The following is a 21,962-nucleotide window of genomic DNA, read 5'->3' as shown; positions in this document are numbered from 1 at the left end:
GGTCCGCAAAGGTATTTAGGCAAGTCCCATTGTGGGAGTTAGGGGTCTAGAGTGTCTAAATATCTTTGAGGATCTGGGCCTCACTCCTTTAGTGTTGAAGGTCCCAATGGTTTGGCCCATGCTGGGGTGATTTTACAGTCATGGTGGAGAACGTCAAATTATGTTAAGGAATAAGGGGTTTAGGCTCATTAGTTAGCCAGTGACTGTCCTTTCTCCGTCTCTATTGTTTCCCTTGTCTAGTTTATATCCTTTGCGATGTTGGGTGAATTCACTCCTCCTGAGGCACTAATTTAATTGGCAGATGCAACTTCCTGTCACAGATCTGCTGATGGTCCTCGCTCCTGAACCACAAGCTCCCATTATGCCCGTCTGAGGGTTGTCTTGCACAATCCTTGACTTGCCCTAAGCCGGTCTTCACAGGCTTTGTGACGCAGACTAGAGCTGGTTGTGAATTTATCCATGAATCATTTGTCTGTCAGAAAATGCTGATCCATCAAAAGGTTTTTTCAGCTCCAGGAGATTTTATATATGTATCTATAGATATATAGACATGAGAGAAAGAGACCAGTCTGAGAACAGCCAATAGCCCAGTGGTTAGGGCAGTCATGTAAGATTTCAGAGACGTGGGGTATCTGCAGACATTCATCGAGTGTGAAGGCAATTTGAGTAGTCCTACCAGAGCTAGCTTTAATTCAGAGAGTGGAGTAGGTAAACTGCAGCAGTACATGCTTCAGCATAGGCTACTCCCTTGAGTAATTACCCAGTGTTCCAGGTGGGATTGTACAGACCCCCCCCCCCCCCAAAGCATCTGCTGCTCCATTTTGGGTAGGTCTACATGAGCTTCAGTCCCACCTCTCACTTACAGTACAGACAGACCCCCAGGTTCAAGTCTCTGCTCTGCGGATTCTCGCTGTAGACCAGTGACTGTTTGTTTATTTATGCCAAGTGGAACAGCTCCAACAGGAGAGAGTGAGAAAACGAGCCTGATTGATTCTATAGCCTGGTCGTTAGAGCCCTGTCCTGCAATGTAGGAGAGCCAGATTCTGAATCCGGCAGAGCAAGAACTTCCCAGGTGAGTGCCCTCTCCACTGCTCTATTGGCTAGATTCAGGGAGCTCTTTTCCCCCCACTCTTTTGGTGAAAGTTCAGTTGCGTTCTGATGTGCAACAAAAACAAATTCAAATATTTTTCTAAACCGATGCAATACTGGTAGCGACGCAGCCCCAGAGGGAGCTAGCCACAATGATGACCAAGAGAATCTGGTTCTGATGGCTCTACCAGTGGACTCTCCTTGCAACGCAAGGTGATCTGAGAGGTGCATCTTGCTGGACAATATCTTTACTCTTCCCTATCCACATTCACCCTACCTATTAAAACAACAAGGTGGCACCTTAAAGACTAACAGATATATTTGGGCATAAGCTTCTGTGGGTAAAAACCTCACTTCTTCAGATGCATAGAGTGAAAGTTACAGAACTTTCTGTAACTTTCACTCTATGCATCTGAAGAAGTGAGGTTTTTACCCACGGAAGCTTATGCCCAAATATATCTGTTAGTCTTTAAGGTGCCACCAGACTCCTTGTTGTTTTTGTAGATACAGACTAACACGGCTACTCCCTGATACTTCACCCTACCTATTGGGACTGTTGCTATTCCAAGATGATGTTACACCACAGGAAGAGACTAACCTGATGATACAGTTGTTTTCCCATTCCACCTGCCAACCTTGAGGCACAACCATCGGTACCATCAATTTTGCCGGAGATGAGGGAAATGGCCTTCTCTTTGGATGCGTCCGAAGCCCCTAAGGACTCTCTGTGGCATCCAGCAGAGGGGACAGGAGCCCCAGGAGACTGCGGGTGTAGCCTGTCATCCGATACAGTTGGCCAAGAGACAGGTGGTCCCTATGCCATGTTGTCATCCTTCACCAGTTGATCCAGCCTGCTGGTAAAGTTGGGGACTGAGGGAGCCTTACTTTAGATACCCTGGATCAGTGCAGAAATCCTATTTGCTATCACCCTGGCAACTGGCCCTGTTGGAATATTTATTCAGAAGGGGAAAGGGAGCCAAATTTGTAAGTCCCAACAGTTCTGGGAGCAATCTCATCATCTTCACCAGATGAGGCGGTTACTCCATCTTCTGTCTCTGCCAGACAACTTTAATCAATATCAAGAGCTCATGCACAGGATGACTGTAGAGCTACAAATTCAGCTTGAGGAAGTCCAGGAGCCTCAGCACAGTTTACTAGACATTCTTCAGCCTTCTGGTTCCATTTGAGTGACCCTCCCAATCAACAGGACCATCATGGACCTGGCAATGACCGTTTGCTTCTTGTGCTCCACTCCTAAGAGGAACAAGAAGCAGTACTTTGTTCTGTCCAAGAGGGGCAGAGCTTCTTGTTCTCTTACCCACCACCTAGCACTTTGGTGGCTCAGGTGGCTACCGAGTGGTCCAAGCAAAAGCAGCCAAAGGCTACTCCCTTGGATAAGGTACACCAGTGAATAAACCTTCTAGTGAGAAAGGTCTTCTCTTCTACCTCCCTCCAGTTCAGGATCTCAGATTATTAGGCCCTCTTGGCCAAATATGATTTTACCAATTATACGGTTTATGGTATTTAAGGTCCAGCTTAGGTTCTCTTCCAGACTTTAGTGGATGAGGGCAGATTGGTGGCTGAAACGTCTCTCCAAGCTGCGGTGGACACAGCACATACTGTATCTAAGGGGATGGCTGTGGCCGTTGTTATGAGGAGAGACTCGTAGTTGCAACCCTCAGATTTCCAGACAGAGGTGCAGAGTTCCATCCAAGATCTGCCCTTCGATACTATCAAGCTATTCCACAAGTTAGATGGATGAGTCTCTCCACTCCCTCAAAGCTCAAGGACAACATTTTGCTAGCTGGGCATTTATACCCCTGGCTTAAGAGAGAGCACCAATTGTCTCGTTAGCACTGACCCCTCCACTTGGTAAGGCAACTCCCATCTTTTCATGTACTGTGTGTGTGTATATATGTGTGTGTGTGTGTATATATATAATACTTGCTACTGTATTTTCCATTCCATGCATCTGATGAAGTGGGTTCTAGCCCACGAAAGCTTATACCCAAATAAATTTGTTAGTCTCTAAGGTGCCACAAGGACTCCTCATTGTTTTTGCTGATACAGACTAACACGGCTACCACTCTGAAACCTGTCACTATGCAAGGCACAAAATTTTATAGGTGCAATGTTGGTCTTGACCACAGCAAGCACATATCTCCTTCTGAGGAGTTTTCAGGCTATGAGCTCTCTGAGTACTGTCAGAGCCAGAACGTCAATCAGAACTTGCCTTTCCCTCCTCAGCGAGGTGGCCTCATGCACACACCTGACGCAGTTCGGTAGGCTTCATTTCACTGCCTACAAGTCTGGCTTTTTTCTGTGCACTCACCAGAGATGGGCAAAATAAACAGCAAAGTGACAATTCCTCCTAAAGTTTTAGACTCTCTCATCTGGAGTACAAAATTGGTGAAGGTTCAGGTGGGGATCCCTTTCCTCACACTAATTCCCAAGACAACCATCATTACCAATGCCTGTCTCGTGGGTTGGGATGCTCCCATGGGTAATCATAAGGCATCTGGATCCTACAGGAGTACAGAATGCATATCAGTTTACTAGAATTCTGGGCAGTCTATTGTCTGCAATGCCTTCCTCCCACTCATCCAATCCAGACATGTCCAAATAATGTTGGACAAGATGACAACAGTATTTTATATAAACAAGCAAGGGGGAGTGAGATCTCTGCCTCTGTGCATAGAGGCAGTCACCATCTGGAATTGGTGCATCTGCATGGCATAACCCTACCACTCTCTGTACCAGATGACTGGAGGATAGCTAATGTAACTTTGATTTTTAAAGAAGGCTCTAGAGGCGATACTGTCAATTACAGGCTAGTAAGCCTAACTGCAGTACCAGGCAAATTGGTTGAAACTATATTAAAGAACAGAATTATCAGACACATAGATGAACACAATTTGTTGGGAAGAGTCAATACTGCTTTTGTAAAGGGAAATCATGCCTCACCAATCTATTAGAATTCTTTGAAGTCTACAAATATGTGGACAAGGCTGATAGTGTACCTGGACTTTCAGAAAGCCTTTGACAGGGTACCACACCAAAGACTCTTAAGCAAAGTAAGGAGTCATAGGATAAGAGGGAAGGTCCTATCATAGATCAGTAAGTGGTTAAAGATAGGAAACAAGGGTAAGAATAAATGTTTTCATAACACAGAGAGGTAAATAGTGGGGTCCCCCAAAGATGTGTATTGGGACCTGTGCTGTTCAACATATTCATAAATGATCTGGAAAAAGGGGTGAACAGTGATGTGGCAAAGTTTGCAGACAATGCAAAATTACTCAGAGTTAATTCTACAAAAGTTACAGTTACAAAAGGATCCCACAAAACGGGTGACTGGGCAACAAAATGGCAGACATTCTGGCAAAGAAACAGTTGGAGGTTCCCATCCCCACAGACTTGATGTCTCCTGAACCTCAGCTGGAGATGATTTTTGACTTCCAGATACTGAGACGGGACGACAAAGGATGGATCACTTGATAATTGCCCTGTTCTGTTCATTGTTCCTGAAGCATCTGGCACCATCCACCGTCAGATGACAGGATCCTGGACAATATGGACCATTGGTCCGACTCAGTATGGCAATTCTTATGTTTCTTATATTCCTTAGCAACACCATATTTACCAGAGGTGCAAAACTCCCTAGTGGACTGCCTGAGCAGACATTTTTCCAGAAATCACCATGGGGAATGCCAGCCTGGGACTTTTCTGTTCATGGGCAATCAGGAAACTTCCTCTGTACTACTTCAGAGAAGCCCTGGGCAATGGCTGGATGGGAGATGCCCTACTGGTGTCATGGAAGGATCTCTTGGGGTATGCCTTCCCTCCCATTTCATTGATACCACAAGTTCTACAGAAGAGCTGCCAAGGCAGAGCTCAAGTTGTTCTGATTGCTTCCAACTGGCTGAGACAGTACTGGCTTACAGATCTGTTGAAACTCTCACTTCAACCAACCAGGAACATCCATATGTTGCTGGACCTTAGAACATAAGAACGGCCCTAGTGGGTCAGACCAAAGGTCCATCTAGCCCAGTATCCTGTCTTCTGACAGTGGCCAATGCCAGGAGCCCCAGTGACTTTCTAATACAGCACAGCACCTCCAGTTACAGGTAAGTAACCTTCATTTTCCAGCCAGCCTTAGTGTGGACCAGTGTCCACCAAGGACTACTGTACTACAAAGACAAGACCCATGCAAGTACTTACATATATGGTGGAGCCCACCAAAGCTCATCTTGTGTGTGCCGTAAAGTGGGGTTTAAACCCTATCTCCAGAGATGAAAAGCTGGTCTGTTAACAGATTGGTCTGGTCTGGTGACCAAAAATATGTGGAGAACAAAAGATTCCCCCCTTTGGATTGGATTGAAGTAGGATGTCACTCTCCATTTTCTCCTTCCACAGTTTCTAGACCTGCGCCTCTACAGTTGTGCTGCTGTGACTCATCTTATCCTGCATGCCATCAACAACACTCCCAGGATATCAGGTTTGGACCAGACAAGGGGAAAATTCTACATTGAAGCCTGAGGAATTATGACCTAATGGGTTTTTTATCTCCTTTATCTAATCTTTAAGGCTGATGGTTTACCGCTCCACATTCATTCTCAAACACAGATTGTTTTCAGCCTTGAATGCCATTATGAGTCTGCTAATTATTCATTTTTGCTATCGTTAAGCAAGTGAAAAGATGTGCTACTAAGGAGAATTATGGTTGCATATGTGATGCTACTGAGCCCCCTGGAAGCTTTAAGGGTGGGATCTATAAAGGGACTAAGGCATTGCAACGATGAGATACCTAGAAAATCACAGGAACAACACTGTAATCCATAAAGCCAATTTAGGTTTCTAGGTTCCATAGACAGTGCACAAGAAGAGGTAGGTGCCTTCGAATCGGATTCACAAATGGGAACCTCTTAAGCAAGCCACTGGAAGATGTCAATGAGAGGGGTATGTGCTAAGCCCCGCCCCTCTCTGAGATAGGCACCTAGCTCTGCTTAACGAATAGCAACCCATGAACAGGCACCTGCTGCCTGACTCCATAGGGCTTAGGCATTTCTTAAGGGCCCCGGAGCACCCACGGGAAAAAAAAATAGGGGATGCTCATCACCCACCAGCAGCCCCAGCGATCAGCTCCTGCCCCTCCCCCCCCAGCACGTCCCGCCCGCCGCGGATCAGCTATTTAGCGGCATGCAGGAGGCGCTGGGGGTAAGGGTGAGGAGAGAGGGTGGGATGTGCTCGGGGGAGGGGGAGGAATGGGGCGGGAAGAGGCTGAGTGGGGGCAGGGGCTTGGGTGAAGCGGGTCGAGCAGCCCCAGGGAAATGAGAAAGTCAGCGCCTGTGCTTGAGGGAATGCGTTAGGTGCCTGCCTCATGCTACACAAAATTGGGGAGGGAGGGGAAGGCCCCTCCATCAGTTGAAGCCATTTCACTGTGGGTACATAATGAAAGAGTGATTGGAGCAGGGGACAGGACCCTGGGTCTCCCAGCTCCCAGAGGGGTGCTCTTACTGCCCTAACCACTGGACTACAGTCATTCCCACTCCCTTGAACTTTCTCTCTAGCTCAATGACTATTTAATGGTTTAACCATAATGGAACAGCTTCAACAGGAGCAATTGAGACCCCCCCCCACACCAATATCCCATAGTTTGGTGGTTAAAGGACTCTCCTGAGAGGTAGGAGACCCTTATTCAAACCCTTTCTTCCCCCTGTGCAGGGCCGACTCCAGGCACCAGCCCACCAAGCATGTGCTGGGGGCGGCGTGGCAGGGCGCTCCGACCCGAGAGCGGGGCTGTGACTGGGCTCGCCGCCCTGCTCCCGGCGCTCTGGCCGCCGGGGAGAGCGGAGAGCCCCGGCCGGGCTCGCCACCCTCCTCCCGGCGCTCTGGCCGCCGGGGAGAGCAGAGCTGCGGCGGGCTCACTGCCCTCCCCGCAGGGCTCTGGCCGGTTGGGGATTGCGGGCCCGCGGCCGGGCTCGGCACCCTCCCCTGCCGCGCTGGGGGGGGGCGGCGGGTGGCTTTTTTGCCTAGGGCGGTAAAAAAGCCAGAGCCGGCCCTGTCTCTGTGGCAGAGAGAGGGGAGTTGAGGGCGATAGAGAGCGGGGGTGTGTGTGGATGGGGCAGGGGTCCCTGGGGGGCTGTCAGGAGGCAAGAAGTGTGGGGGGGGTCAGATAGGGGGCAGGGGCCGGGCCACGCCTGGCTGTCTGGGGAGGCACAACCTCCCCTAACTGGCCCTCCATACAATTTCAGAAACCCGATGCGGCCCTTAGGCCAAAAAGTTTGCCCTCCCCTGTCCTAGAGCCCAGGCTCCAGTCTGAGCCCTAACATGTACACAGGGCCGGCTTTAGGAAGTGCGGGGCCCGATTCGAACAGTTTTGACAGGGCCCCGACAGGGATGACTGAAAAAAAAAAAAACACATTAAAAAAAACACGGGGGGCTTGTACTCACCGGGCCGCGCTCCTAGTCTTTGGCGGCGGGTCCTTCACTCGCTCCAGGTCTTCGGCGGCACTGAAGGCCCCTCCGCCAGAGTGCCGCCAAAGACCCGGAGCGAGTGAAGGACCCGCTGCCAAAGACCTGGAGCGCCGCCGGGTGAGTAAAAATTAAAAAGGTGCCTCTAGCCAGGGAAGGGATTCTCTGCCACTTGCCCCCCACTCTGGGCGACCCTGCCACTGGGCGCGGGGCCCTCTTAAGCGCGGGGCCCAATTCGGGGGAATTGGTGGAATTGGCCTAAAGCCGGCCCTGCATGTACACCACAATTAAATAGCTCTGTAGCCTGAGCCCTGGCACCCCAAGTCAGCTGGCACGGGCCAGCTGCAGGTGTTTAATTGCCGTGTAGACCTACACCTTGGGTACCTTTCTAGATCCCACCCTAAGCTCTGTACCATTTGGGATACTTTAAAAGCATGCTCTGTCTTGCTCTTTCCCCCCCTCTTCCTGCCTTGCAAAAATGTTCTCCACAATGGGCAGCACAACTAAAATTGGATCCTCCTTAATGCAGCAGATTTGCTGGTGCAGTCGTCACGTACTGTGGTTAAAAATGTTTTCAGGCCACACTTGTCAGCAATTCATTGTTTGCTGAAGGGCTTCTCAAGAAAAAAAAACAACCACCCACCCCAAACAAACAACTCCCCCACCCCTCCCTAACTGTTTTTTGTTGTTGTTCTTCTTCTTCTGAATTCAATTATTTAAAATGAAAAACACTAAGCCCAGAGCACTACACAGACCCAGAACATTAAGAGATGCTTTTTAAAACCTGGCATCCCCTTTGGCATCTGCAGTTTTACAGAAACAAATAATTACGGGATCAATCAACGGCCCTGATCCTACAAGCTGCTCCAGGCAGGTGGGGCCCAGCACTGCCCCAGTGCAGCTCTTTGCAGGGTCCAGGCCTTAGTTGTTGAAGCATCTAACAACCTGATAAGCAGGTAGGGTTAGGTAGCTAAACATGGGTTCAAAATAACAAGTGCCAAAAGAGACTGAGATAAAGATGGGATGAAAAACAAAGCTGTAGATATTGGAGATCATGTCAACCTCATTAGCTTTTAAAATAGGCCAACCTTGAAAACTTCTATTTTTCTTTGCGGGTCTGAAGAGAACAGTTGTTCAGAGATAATTATTTTATTAAAAAAAAAAGCAATGAATTGGTTTGTCTTCAGTATCTGATGATCAAGCAAAGAACCACATCAATTCTCGTATTTGGGATGGTATTATAAAGCACCGGGGCCCAGATCCTCAAATATATTGACGCGCCTACTGATTGATTTAAATGTGAGTCCCTCCAGTTCCCACTGAAGTCAATAAAACCCTCAGAACCACTGTTCTAATGTTCCCTTCTGGCCTTAAAATCCACGGCTCTGCGAGTCTGTAATGCAGGGGTGGGCAAACTTTTTGGCCTGAGGGCCCCATCCAACCCCCCCTCCCTGCCCCATCCAACCACCCCTTCTCCTGTCCCCTGACTGCCCTGGAACCCCTGCCCCGACTGCCTCCCGCTGCCCCATCCAACCCCCTCTCTCCTTCCTGACGGCCCCCTGGGACCCCTGCCCCCATTCAACCCCCCTGTTCCCTGCCCTCTGACTGCTCCGACCCCATCCACACCCCCGCCCCCTGACCACCACCCCGAATTCCCCTGCCCTTTACCCAACCCCCCTTGCTCCCTGCCACCTTACCACACTGCCTGAAGGCACCAGTGGCTGGCAGCGCTACAGCCGCGCCACCCAGAGCAGCAGAACAGGCAGCCGCTCCACCAGGCAGCACAGCACCGGCTTAGGCCACAGCTCTGCGGCTGCGCTTCCCCAGGAGCTCACAGCCCAGCCGCCCAGAGCATTGCGCCGGTGTGGGGGCGAGCTGAGGCTGCAGGGGAGGGGCCGGGGGCGAGCCTGCCGGGGCAGGAGCTCAGGGGCCGGGCAGGAGGGTCCCACGGGCCAGATGTGGCCCGCGGGCTGTAGTTTGCCCACCTCTGCTGTAAAGTCAGGCCTTGGGAGGCTCAATATGAGTGAACTAGGAATGGTTTGCCACAGAGAAGAGGAATAGGTGCATCTGACATGTTAAGTAAGGCTAGGAGGCAACTGGATCAGCCCCAGTCTTGCGCTATCCCCATTATTTTCCATGTTCTTGCAGTTGTTGGGTTCTTGTAGGAACTGAAGCGGCAGAAGAGAGGCTGAGCCAGAAGCAGGGAGTGCTGGAAATCCCACTGAAGGGCGTGTGCTTTAGAGGTGTCCGGCCCAGGTTTTATTAATAATAAACTTCCAAGTAGGGATCTGAGCTGCCCCGAACTCTGAACCATCTGTGGGTCACCAAGCAAAGGCAACTCACCGCTATGATTGATTTGTTCCCAGGCAGTGATACGACTGAGGATAGGAAAGAGGTGCCTGGGTGCTTCGATTGATCCCGGCCAATGTAGAAAGGTAAGAGCAATAAGTATACTTTGGATTTCTCGTGTCTGAACTCTCATGGGTATCAATGGGAGCAGAGTTAAGTCAATGTTGAGCCATTCTGCAAATCCCAGCTCTGCAATAACTTGCCCTCAAGGCTCTCCGAGGGCTTACAAACACCTCCTGATACCCCTGCAAGGAGGCAGGTTTTGTTATCCCTAGCTTCCAGGTGGGGAAACAGAGGCACAGAGTGGTTGAGACTAATTTTCAGAAGGGGCAGTTGATCTTGGTTGTGTCAGTTTCCTTTAGAAAGGCCCAGTTTCCACCCACAGCTTCCATTGAATCATAGAATCATAGGGTTGGAAGGGACCTCAGGAGGTCATCTAGTCCAACCCCCTGCTCAAAGCAGGACCAACACCAACTAAATCATCCTAGCCAGGGCTTTGTCAAGCCGGGCCTTAAAAACCTCTAAGGAAGGAGTTCCACCACCTCCCTAGGTAACCCAGTCCAGTGCTTCACCACCCTCCTAGTGAAACAGTTTTTCCTGATATCCAACCTAGACCTCTCCCACTGCAATTTGAGACCATTGCTTCTTGTTCTGTCATCTGCCACCACTGAGAACAGCCGGGCTCCATCCTCTTTGGAACCCCCCTTCAGGTAGTTGAAAGCAGCTATCAAATCCCCCCTCACTCTTCTCTTCTCCAGACTAAACAATCCCAGTTCCATCAGCCTCTCCTCCTAAGTCATGTGCCCCAGTCCCCTAATCATTTTCGTTGCCCTCTCTCCAATTTGTCCACATCCTTTCTGCAGTGGGGGGCCCAAAACTGGACACAGTACTCCAAATGTGGCCTCACCAGTGTTGAATAGAGGGGAATAATCACTTCCCTCCATCTGCTGGCAATGCTCCTACTAATGCAGCCCAATATGCGGTTAGCCTTCTTGGCAACAAGGGCACATTGCTGACTCATAACCAGCTTCTCATCCACTGTAATCCCCAGGTCCTTTTCTGCAGAACTGCTGCTCAGCCTGTAGCTGTGCATGGGATTCTTCCGTCCTAAGTGCAGGACTCTGCACTTGTCCTTGTTGAACGTCATCAGATTTCTTTTGATCCAATCCTCCAATTTATCTAGGTCACTCTGGACCCTTTCCCTACCCGCCAGCGTATCTACCTCTTCCCCCCAGTTTAGTGTCATCCGCGAGCTTGCTGAGGGTGCAATCCATCCCATCATCCAGATCATTAATGAAGATGTTGAACAAAACTGGCCCCAGGACCGACCCCTGGGGCACTCCACTTGATACTGGCTGCCAATTAGACAACAAGCCGTTGATCACTACCCATTGAGCCCGACTATCTAGCCAGCTTTCTATCCACCTTATAGTTCATTCATCCAATGCATACTTTTGTAACTTGCTGGCAAGACTACTGTGGGAGACGGTATCAAAAGCTTTGCTAAAGTCAAGGAATAACACGTCCACCACTTCTCCATATCCACAGAGCCAGTTATCTCATCATAGAAGGCAATCAGGTTGGTCAGGCATGACTTGCCCTTGGTGAATCCATGTTGACTGTTCCTGATCACCTTCCTCTCCTCCAAGTGCTTCAAAATGGATTCCTTGAGGACCTGCTTCATGATTTTTCCAGGGACTGAGGTGAGGCTGACCGGTCTGAAGTTCCCCGGATTCTTCTTCTTCTCTTTTTTAAAGATGGGCACTATATTTGCCTTTTTCCAATCATCTGGGACCTCCCCTGATCACCACAAATTTTCAAAGATAATGGCCAATAGCTCTGCAATCACATCAGCCAACTCCCTCAGTACCCTCAGCTGCATTAGATCCGGCCCCATGGACTTGTCCATGTCCAGCTTTTCTAAATAGTCCTTAACCTGTTCTTTCACTGCTGAGGGCTGCTCACCTCCTCCTCATACTGTGCTGCCCAGTGCAGCAGACTGGGATCTGACATTGTCTGTAAAGACCAAGGAAAAAAAGCATTGAGTACTTCAGCTTTTTCCACATCATCTGTCACTAGGTTGCCTCCCCCATTCAGTAAGGGTCCCACAGTTTCCCTGACCACCTTCTTCTGGCTAACGTACCTGTAGAAACCCTTCTTGTTACCCTTCACATCCCTTGCTAGCTGCAACTCCAATTGTGCTTTGGCCTTCCTGATTACACCCCTGCATGCTCAAGCAATATTTTTATACTCCTCCCTGGTCATCTGTCCAAGTTTCCACTTCTTGTAAGCTTCCTTTTTGTGTTTTAGCTCACCGAAGATTTCATTCTTAAGCCAAACTGGTCGCCTGGCATATTTGCTATTCTTTCTGCACATTGGGATGGTTTGTTCCTGTGCCTTCAATAAGGCTTCTTTAAAATACAGCCAGCTCTCCTGGACTCCTTTCCCCCTCATATTAGCCTCCCAGGGGATCTGCCCATCAGTTCCCTGAGGGAGTCAAAGTCTGCTTTTCTGAAGTCCAGGGTCCATATTCTGCTGCTCTCCTTTCTTCGTGTCAGGATCCTGAACTCGACCATCTCATGGTCACTCCTGCCCAGGTTGCCAACCCCTTCTTCTTCCCCTACCAAATTTTCCCTGTTTGTGAGCAGCAGGTCAAGAGGAGCAAGGCCCCCAGTTGGTTCCTCTAGCACTTGCACCAGGAAGTTATTCCGCACTCTCCAAAAACTTCCTGGATTGTCTGTGCACTGCTGTATTGCTCTCCTAGCAAATGTCAGTCCCCCATGAGAACTAGGGCCTGCGATCTGGAAACTTCTGTACTTGTCCGAAGAAAGCTTCGTCTACTTCATCCTCCTGGTCTGGTGGTCTATAGCAGATGCTCACCACGACATCACCCTTGTTGCTCTCGCCTCTAAACTTAACCCAAAGACTCTCTACAGGCTTTTCTCCAGTTTCATACTGGAGCTCTGAGCAATCATACTGCACTCTTACATACAGTGCAACTCCTCCACCTTTTCTCCCCGGCCTGTCCTTCCTGAGCAGTTTAAAACCATCCATGACAGTGTTCCAGTCATGTGAGTTACTCCACCAAGTCTCTGTTATTCCAATCACATCATAGTTCCTTTACTGTGCCAGGCCTTCCAATTCTTCTTGCTTGTTTCCCAGGCTTCTTGCATTTGTGTACAGGCATCTAACATAACTAGCCAATTGCCCTACTTTCTCAGTATGAATCAGGAGGCCTCCCCTGTTGCACCCTCCTCCTTGTGTTTCCTCCCGGTATCCCACTTCCTCCAGGCTTAGGTCACCATCCCCCAGCGAACCTAGTTTAAAGCCCTCCTCACTAGGTTACCAAGCCTGCCTGCGAAGATGCTCTTTTCTCTCTTCGTTAGATGGATCCCATCTCTTCCTACAATCCTTCCTCCTGGAACAACATCCCATGGTCTAAGAATCCAAAGCCCTCTCTCTGACACCACCTGCATAACCACGCATTTACCTCCACTATTTGATGGTCCCTACCTGACTGCAATTGGATTTGGGGGAGTGGGAAATCTCTGAAAACTTGGTCCTTTAATGTGTCTTAAGGTGCACCCTGAAAAACGGAGACACACCAAATCAGGGTTCTCTCTTGACAATGTTGGCCTGAGTCCCACAAAGAAATTCTGCAGCACACCTAGATACAGAGCCCAGATCTCCTGACCATCCTGAGGCTTGTACTTTAGCTACAAGATCATCCTTCCTTGTAATCACTATCTTCTGCAGAGAAATCTCTCCCTCTTGCTATTCATTCCAGTTCTAAGTTCTTTTGGGCTCATGAGAGTTAATTTATTGGCTGTAGTTTTGATGACTTCATGGGAACCTCCACGTGGTTTGGAACGGAGTTTTTGTTAAAGAAAGATTGCAGGATCTTTAGCAGCTCTGCCTGTGAGCCTAGTCCTGCACTCCTTACAAAGGCCCTCATTGACTGCCTTGGGGTGTTGTACCCGAGTAAGGAACACTGGGTGGATGGAGCCCTTTATGTTGAAGTTTCCAAGTTGATCAACAAGTCCAAATTTGTCATCTTTTTCTACCTGGTAAAATCAACAGGATTTTCCTTCATAAATACCATTTAGCTTCCAGTGTCATTCATTCCCACTAGGGCTCTGCAAATATATATCCAGGCAGCACTTTGCAGGGCCACTTTTAGTGCCTGTTTTGCAAGAAGCAAAACATTTTGTTGATTTGCCTCTGTTAGTTCACTTTTCCCCAAATCTAAAGGTGATTTTTTTAAATGAGGTCTTTAAGAAGTTCTAAGAGGCTTACAAATCCTAGCCATGTAAATCTCACCGGCAATACAATAATCATTACAACGGTGAGCTTTGTTTAGAGAAACATTGTACAGTCATATAATCACTGGCTCGCTCTACTTAACCTGGTGCTACTAATGGAGCAAAATGTTTGTTTATGGTTTGTTTGTTCCAAAGTGGCATTTGCACCCTTTTTGGGTATAGCTGTAAACACAAATAATACTTTGAGGGGGGGGAACTAGGTGTGAGAATTCCAGGGATGAAAGTAACTCTGAAGACTTACAGGTCTGGGGCCACGGGCGGAAGGGGCAGGGTTGGCAGTCAGGGTGCCCCAGTCAGCCCTTCCATGCTGCCTGGCCCACGCCACCTGGGGCGCCAGTGGTGATTTAAAGGGCCCTTTTAAATCACCCGCCCCGGGGCAGCTGCTCCTTTTGCTCCCCCCCTTGGTGGCTGAGGGGGGCAAAAGGGGCAGCGATGTTAAAATGATCCCTCACTCTCACAGACCTTGGGAGTCAAGCCAGTCCTCACTAACAGACAACCCCCCAATCTGAAGCAAATACTCACCAGCAACTACACACCACACCACAGACACAACAACCCAGGAACCAATCCCTGTAGCAAACCTCATTGCCTACTCTGTCCCCATATCTACTCTGGTGACACCATCAGAGGACCCAACCACATCAGCCACACCATCAAGGGCTCATTCACGTGCACATCTACTAATGTTATATATGCCATCATGTGCCAGCAATGCCCCTCTGCCATGTACATTGGCCAAACCTGACAGTCCCTCTGCTAAAGAATAAATGGACACAAATCGGACATCAGGAATGGTAACATACAAAAGCCATTAAGTGAACACTTCAATCTCCCTGGTCATTCTATTACAGATTTAAAAGTCACTATCATTGAACAAAAAAACTTCAGAAACAGACTTCAAAGAGAAACAGCAGAACTAAAATTCATTTGCAAATTTAACACCATTAATCTGGGCTTGAATAGGGACTGGGAGTGGCTGGCTCATTACAGAAGCAGCTTTTCCTCTCCTGGAATTGACACCTCCTCATCTATTATTGGGAGTGGACTACATCCACCCTGATTGAATTGGCCCTGTCAACACTGGTTCTCCACTTGCGAAGTAACTCCCTTCTCTCCATTTGTCAGTATATAATGCCTGCATCTGTAACTTTCACTCTATGCATCCGAAGAAGTGAGGTTTTTACCCACGAAAGCTTATGCCCAAATAAGTCTGTTAGTCTTTAAGGTGCCACCAGACTCCTGGTTGTTCTAGAGAGAAGCTTGAACCGCAGCATTAAATCTAGTGTCTAGTCCTGTGCATGTTTGGGATCTCAGTCAGCTCGGGATAGAGACAAGAGCCAGATGCAAAGTTCAGTCCTGATCTGAACTGCCCAAAAGTTGGGAGGAGGTTTGACACGCAGGTATTGCCGTATTGGATCATACCCCCATACAGTCTAATATTGTCTCTGCAATGACTAGTACCAGATGCTTTAGAGGAGGGTGCAAGAAATCCTTCAGTAGGCAGTTATGGGATTCTGGAATATGGCTTGGTTTGGTCCAATGGCTACATTCCAATTTAAAAGTCAGCAATAAGCCTGCTACCTGGGATCTTATTGTGCTAAGGATTTTTAACTGGAACTCCCCATTGAAATCAGTGGGAGATTCTGCTTAAAAATTGATAGTAGGAGACAGCCCTATGCAATTGTCACGACATTAACAGCGCTTACCAGGCAACTAAACGGCCATTTACCATGTAAGGAATATTGCTATGTGAATATGTTCCCTGTGTAACGCAAAGCAATCAGCTTCTCTAATTAAGCAATAGCACTGGGTGGTGCAGGCCATTTCCTGGGGATTAATGAGAGCAACAGTCAATTGCACAGCAGCTCAGCTTGTTTAATAGCGAAGGCAAAGATCTGCAGAGTCAGGTGCCAATGCCAAGGTGTTTCTGGAGGAGCCGAGCGGTTCTCCTCAGATGCCTCCCTGCAGGAGCTGGATTCTCTGCAGGCTTGTTTAGTCCTTTCATCGATCATTCCACTAACAGGCAGTCAACCCGTGCACTGAGCCAAGCCAGCGTCTGACAGCCCTCCTCAATTTGTGCAGCAAGCTTTTCTCAGAGCAATGGATGTGCAGTTGCTCTCGCTCCCTCCTGCACCAATATAATTAAAGATTTGGCACAAGGCCCTTCACTGGCCTTTCCCCAGAAAACACATCATGCTCTGTCTAGCAGTGAACACTGAACTCAATTACTTTAATGCCCACAGTGCCTGCCCTGCTAAGATATTGGTGATTTGCTCCCCAGACAGCTGCATGGGTAACGCCTTTCATAGCTGGTGGCAGAGAGCAGAATTTCTCGGTGGGGGATGGTTCTGGGAGATGGGAGTAATGGTCTCAAGTTGCAGTGGGGGAGGTCTAGGTTGGATATTAGGAAACACTATTTCACTAGGAGGGTGGTGAAGCACTGGAATGGGTTACTTAGGGAGGGGGTGGAATCGCCTTCCTTAGAGGTTTTTAAGGTCAAGCTTGATGAAGACCTGACTGGGATGATTTAGTTGGGGATTGGTCCTGCTTTGAGCAGGGGGTTGGACTGGATGACGACCTGAGGTCCCTTCCAACCCTGATATTCTATGATTCTATAGCAAAGCACTCCCCACCCCAGCCCCGTGAACCAGGATGCTCCCTGCCCTGGCATTATTTGACTCAGCATAAAATATGCTATTCCATTTTTTAAGATGATTAATCTTAGGCACCTGCTCAACACCAGATAGCACAGCCCCTGTGGTGGAAAATATGAGATGAATCTCTGACTCCCACTTCTATGCACACGGTCCCTGGACATTCCCAGACAGGTCAAATGAACAAGGGTTTGCCAGATTGTTGCATTTGCATCGCAGCAAATTCAGACCGTTCCCACTAGCTTCACACTTTGCCCCGCCAACATTTCAAAGGGAGACATCAGCTGCAGCCAAGGAAGCTTAAAAATCTCACCTGCTCTGCAGCATAGTTTCAGGGGATTAACATCACAGCCATGTACTTGTCAGACTGCAGGATTGCTGACCCCAAAATCAAGAGCTGGTCTCCATCCTAAATCATAAAATCAGTTAAAAAACATGCAGTTTAAAATAAAAAAAAAAGTTGGGTCCTTGTAATTGACCTTCTGAGCTTGGAACCTTTAAAGGTCATGTCTCCAAGTTTTTCTTTGTAACCCCAAGGGCTAGAAAGTATTTTTATTTAATTGGAAGCTGAGATTTTCATGAGATCACATGACTTCAGAAGCTAGGGCAAGAAGGAAAACACCCGTTATCACAGGAGTGGCCAGCACTGAGAGAGAGAGTTTTCGGAGTAGTACAAATATTTCGAGGTAGTAATTCGTTGAGCTTGACAAATGCATTTTACAGTCCGAGATCTCACAGTGCTGTATAAAGGAGGATGTGTCTCACCATTCCCATTTGAACAGGTGGGGAAACTGAGAGGTATAGCGACTTGCCCCCCAGCATCAGTGGGTGCCCTAGGAAAAGAATGCCTGTCCTCTAACTCCCTGTACCCTATCCAATGGGCCACTCTTCAGGGTGGCTGGAACGCTCCAGCTCTGGGACTGTATGGATTCCTGGCCTTTTGTAGATGGTAGGAAGAAGTCAATATTTTTCAGGGCAGCATTTGGAAACTATATGCACAATGAAGAAATAGTTTGTGGTAACTTCATTTTGAACTCGTGGTTGCGGTTGGCTAGGATGTTAGGGCCAGATTTTTAAAGGTTTTTTTAGGCCCAAGTACCTAGGTCACTTTGAAAATGGGACGTAGCTGTCTAAGGGCTTGTCTACACTTAAAACGCTACAGCGGCACAGCTGCACTGCTCTAGCTTTTCATTGCAGACACTACCTACGCCATAGGTGGGCAAGCTACAGCCCACGGGTCACATCCGGCCCGCGGGACCATCCTGCCTGGCCCCTGAGCTCCTGGCCAGGGAGGCTAGTCCCTGGCCCCTCCCCCGCTGTCCTTCCTACCCCGCAGCCTCACCTCGCCGCGCCACCAGCGCTCTGGCCCGCCGCTCCTGCTGGGCAGCGCGGGCGGCGTGGGCTGGGTGGCGGGGCTGCGAGCTTCTGCTACTCTGAGCAGCATGGTAAGGGGGCGGGGGGGAGGTTGGTTGGATAAGGGGACAGGGAGCAGGGGGCGGTTGGATGGGGCAGAGGTTCTGGGGGGGGAGTCAGGGGACAGGGAGCAGGGGGGGTTGGATAGGCGTGGGAGTCTCGGGGGAGCCGGGGTGGGGGTGTGGATAGGAGTCGGGGCAGTCAGGGGACAGGGAGCGGGGGGGTTGGGTAGGTGTGGGAGTCCCAGGGGAGCCTGTCTGGGGGTGGGGGTGTGGATAGGAGTCGGGGCAGTCCGGGGCTAGGGAGAAGGGGGAGTTGGATAGATGTGGGAGTCCTGGGGGAGCCTGTCTGGGGGCGGGGGTGTGGATAGGGGTCAGGGCAGTCAGGGGACAGGGAGCAGGGGGGGTTGGATAGGTGTGGGAGTCCCGGGGGAGCCTGTCTGGGGGCGGGGGTGTGGATAGGGGTCGGGGCAGTCAGGGGACAGGGAGCAGGGCAGGTTGAATAGTGGGTGGGGTCCTGGGGTGCAGAGGTCCCAGGAGGGGGCGGTCTGGGGACAAGGAGCAGGGGGGGTTGGATGGGTTGGGAGTTCTGAGGGGGGCAGTCAGGGGGTGGAGAATGGGAGGGGGCAGATAGGGACTGGGGGCCAGGGTGTTTGGGGAGGCACAGCCTTCCCTACCCGGCCCTCCATACAGTTTCGCAATGCTGATGTGGCCCTCAGGCCAAAAAGTTCTCTCACCCCTGACCTACATCAACGGGATGGGTTCTGCCAGCAGCATAGCTAATCCTCGAGAAGTAGTAGATCGATGGAAGAATTCTGTCTACATGGGGACTTAGGTTGGGTTAACAACGCTGCTCAAGGGTGTGGATTTTTCACACCCCTGATTAGCATAGTTAAACTGACATAATTTTCTAGTGTAGACCCAGATCCCTAATGGGAGTTAGGCACCGACATACCTTTGAGGATCTAGACTTTAGGCCTGTCTGTGCTGAGTGCCATAATGCCTAAATAACTTTAAAAATGTGAGCATTGGTGCCTGGTTCCTCCTGTTTTCCATATGACCCTGAGAAGGCTTCTTGGCTGAAATGTCAACTTCCGTCATCTGCTCTGTGTCCAGCATGTATTTGATTACCCTCATTTTAATTGTATATGAAAGGAACTAATTACAATGTGTTTTATTTTCCAAACCAGCTTCCCCACATAATGGCTTTTGCCAGAACCTCTCAGACCTCAGTGGGGAAACCAGGAGGTTCCTGGACAAGATATTATTCTGATAGATTGGAATCCATGGCACTTGTACCTCTTTAGTAAGAGTGAGGTTGCCGTCCTTTCAATATATTTTCATGTGTAGGTGGGAACTTTCTATGGCCTAGTCTTCCTGTTCCTTTTTAGTAACAATAATAATACCTAGCGCTCATCATCGCTAGAATTCAAAGTGCTTTACAAAGGCGACTGTGTCATTATTCCCATTCTACAGATGGGAGAACTGAGACCCAGAGAGGTGAAGTGACTTACCCAATGTCATACAGCTGGCCAGAGGCTGAGCTGGGAATTGAACCTTGGTCACCTTAATCTCAGTCTAGTGCTCTAATCTCTCAGCATCACTGCCCCCCTTAGTAAAGCATAAAGGCCTTACCCAGCCTATAAATGTATTAGTTGATTGTAGTTGAATGGGAGAGTGGTCTTGTGGCTACGGTACTGACTTAGGGGTCAAGAATCCTGAGCTTCTCTCCTGGTTCTGCTACAGACTCCCAGTATGAGACTTTGGGCAAGTAACTTATGCTCAAGAACTGAGCTCCCCACCAGACACTGTGTGTGACAGATGGAAGCTGCTGGCTGCTGAACATGTTTTCAGGTATGGCCCTTATTTAGGTCCCTAAATGGGAACTCAGATGCTTTGAAAATCTGGCCCCATTTGAGGGTCCTGAGCACTTGAAAATCTGCCCCTGCATTCTTCTGATAATCTGGCCCTTAACTGCTCTGTGCCTCAGTTGCCCATCCATAAAATGGGGATTATACTGCCTTTCTCCACCTTTGTGTGTTGTGTGTGTGTGTTGATTGTAAGCTCTTCAGGGCAGAGGCTCTTTCTCACTATATTTATGTACAGCACCTAGCACAATGGGGCCCCCATCTTGCTCGGTGCCTGTAGTTGACACCAATAATATAAATAATGCATAATGGGCCTAATTCTCTTCCCACTTAAATTGGCAGTGACATCCATGTAAGCCATTGGAGCTACATTAATACATAGCTGGTGTGAGAGAAGAATTGCACCCTATGGACCTAGTAGTCGGAAGGAAGCAGGATCAGCCGAATTCTGGAACCTGGAAACAGACATTATCTGTCACTTCATTCATTGGGCACCGGTATATGCTACAAAAGCAGCACCAATGTGACCCATGTACAGGAGCAGCTCCATGCATAGCCCCTTCATTCAGTGTATCCCCCAAGTCTAGGACTATCTAGAACTGGTCAAAAATAGTTTTGGCTGTTTCTCTCCCCCCCCCCCCCCCCCCCCCCCCCCCCCCGGAAAATTTTGATTTTCAGGGAAATTTAGTCTGAAAACTGAAATATTTTGATTTGGAAATGCTGCTCTGGTGTCTTGTGGGAGTTGTAGTTTGGGTGCCTCATGCTCCCATTTTCTCTATAGGCTGGACCCTGGGTCAGACAACATCTCCCATGTTGCACCATGGTCTGCCCTTTGGAAGAGGGGAGATGTAGTCCAGCTGTGGAGCCCAGCCCATAGAGGAGAATGGGGACATGAGGCAACTGAACTACAATTACAATTCCTGTGAGGCATTTCAGTCGCATGACTAAATAAAAATATTTACCATTTCAGGGCATTTGTTTTTTGAAAAGTAATCAACATTTTCCACAGATTGAGGCACTTTTTTTTTTTTTTTTTTTTTTTTCAAAAAATGTCATCTATTGAAAAACAATTTTGATGGAAAATTGGGGTTTTGAATAAATGATTTTTTTTTTTTTTTGCAACCAGCCCAAGCAATGGCCTATGTTTGACTCAGCTTCTTTCCTGGATAACCTCCCTCCTCTCTGCTCATGCTACTTATTTCCCACAGCCTTCCATTGCTGATCTATGCTTTCTGCTCTCATTATAACACCTGGTCTTGTATATCTCAGTCTTTAAATTCCTCAGGACATGGGGGCCCTTGTCTTCCTACATGGGTCTTTAAAGGGCTGTGCTCACTTATGGCATGGGATAAATAATGCCAGCAGCTCAGGTGTTTTTATGCTGCTGAGACCATATGTGCATGGCCATGCAGAATTTGGCCTGATCAGAATTTCTGATCACCTGCTCTGATGCATCTGAGACCCATTTCTGAGGCCTTGGACTGGCACAGGATGCCAGATTTGTAAATGAAATAGAAGTATCTATGGCACATGCAGCAATCCAGTATCTGACCTAGATCCTCAGATAGTGTTCACTGACACAGTTTCACTGGCTTCTGTGCAGCTCTACAGATTTACACTGATGGGAACTTGGACCTCTGGCTTTTATTTAATGCTTTGGATAGGAAAACACTTCCTTTGCGGAAGCTCCCGTGAGGGTTAACCAGGCAGTGAACCAAGGTAGTAATCTTGAAAGAAAAAGCAAAACAAGGACTTTAGAGTTTCTGAAGAACACTTAGTTAATGATTGCTTCTGGGA

The sequence above is a fragment of the Chrysemys picta genome, chromosome 3, assembly GCF_011386835.1.
Source record: "Chrysemys picta bellii isolate R12L10 chromosome 3, ASM1138683v2, whole genome shotgun sequence".
NCBI classification, from domain to species: domain Eukaryota; kingdom Metazoa; phylum Chordata; order Testudines; family Emydidae; genus Chrysemys; species Chrysemys picta.
The sequence above is the reverse complement of the archived record's forward strand: the minus strand, read 5'-3'. Positions refer to the sequence as shown.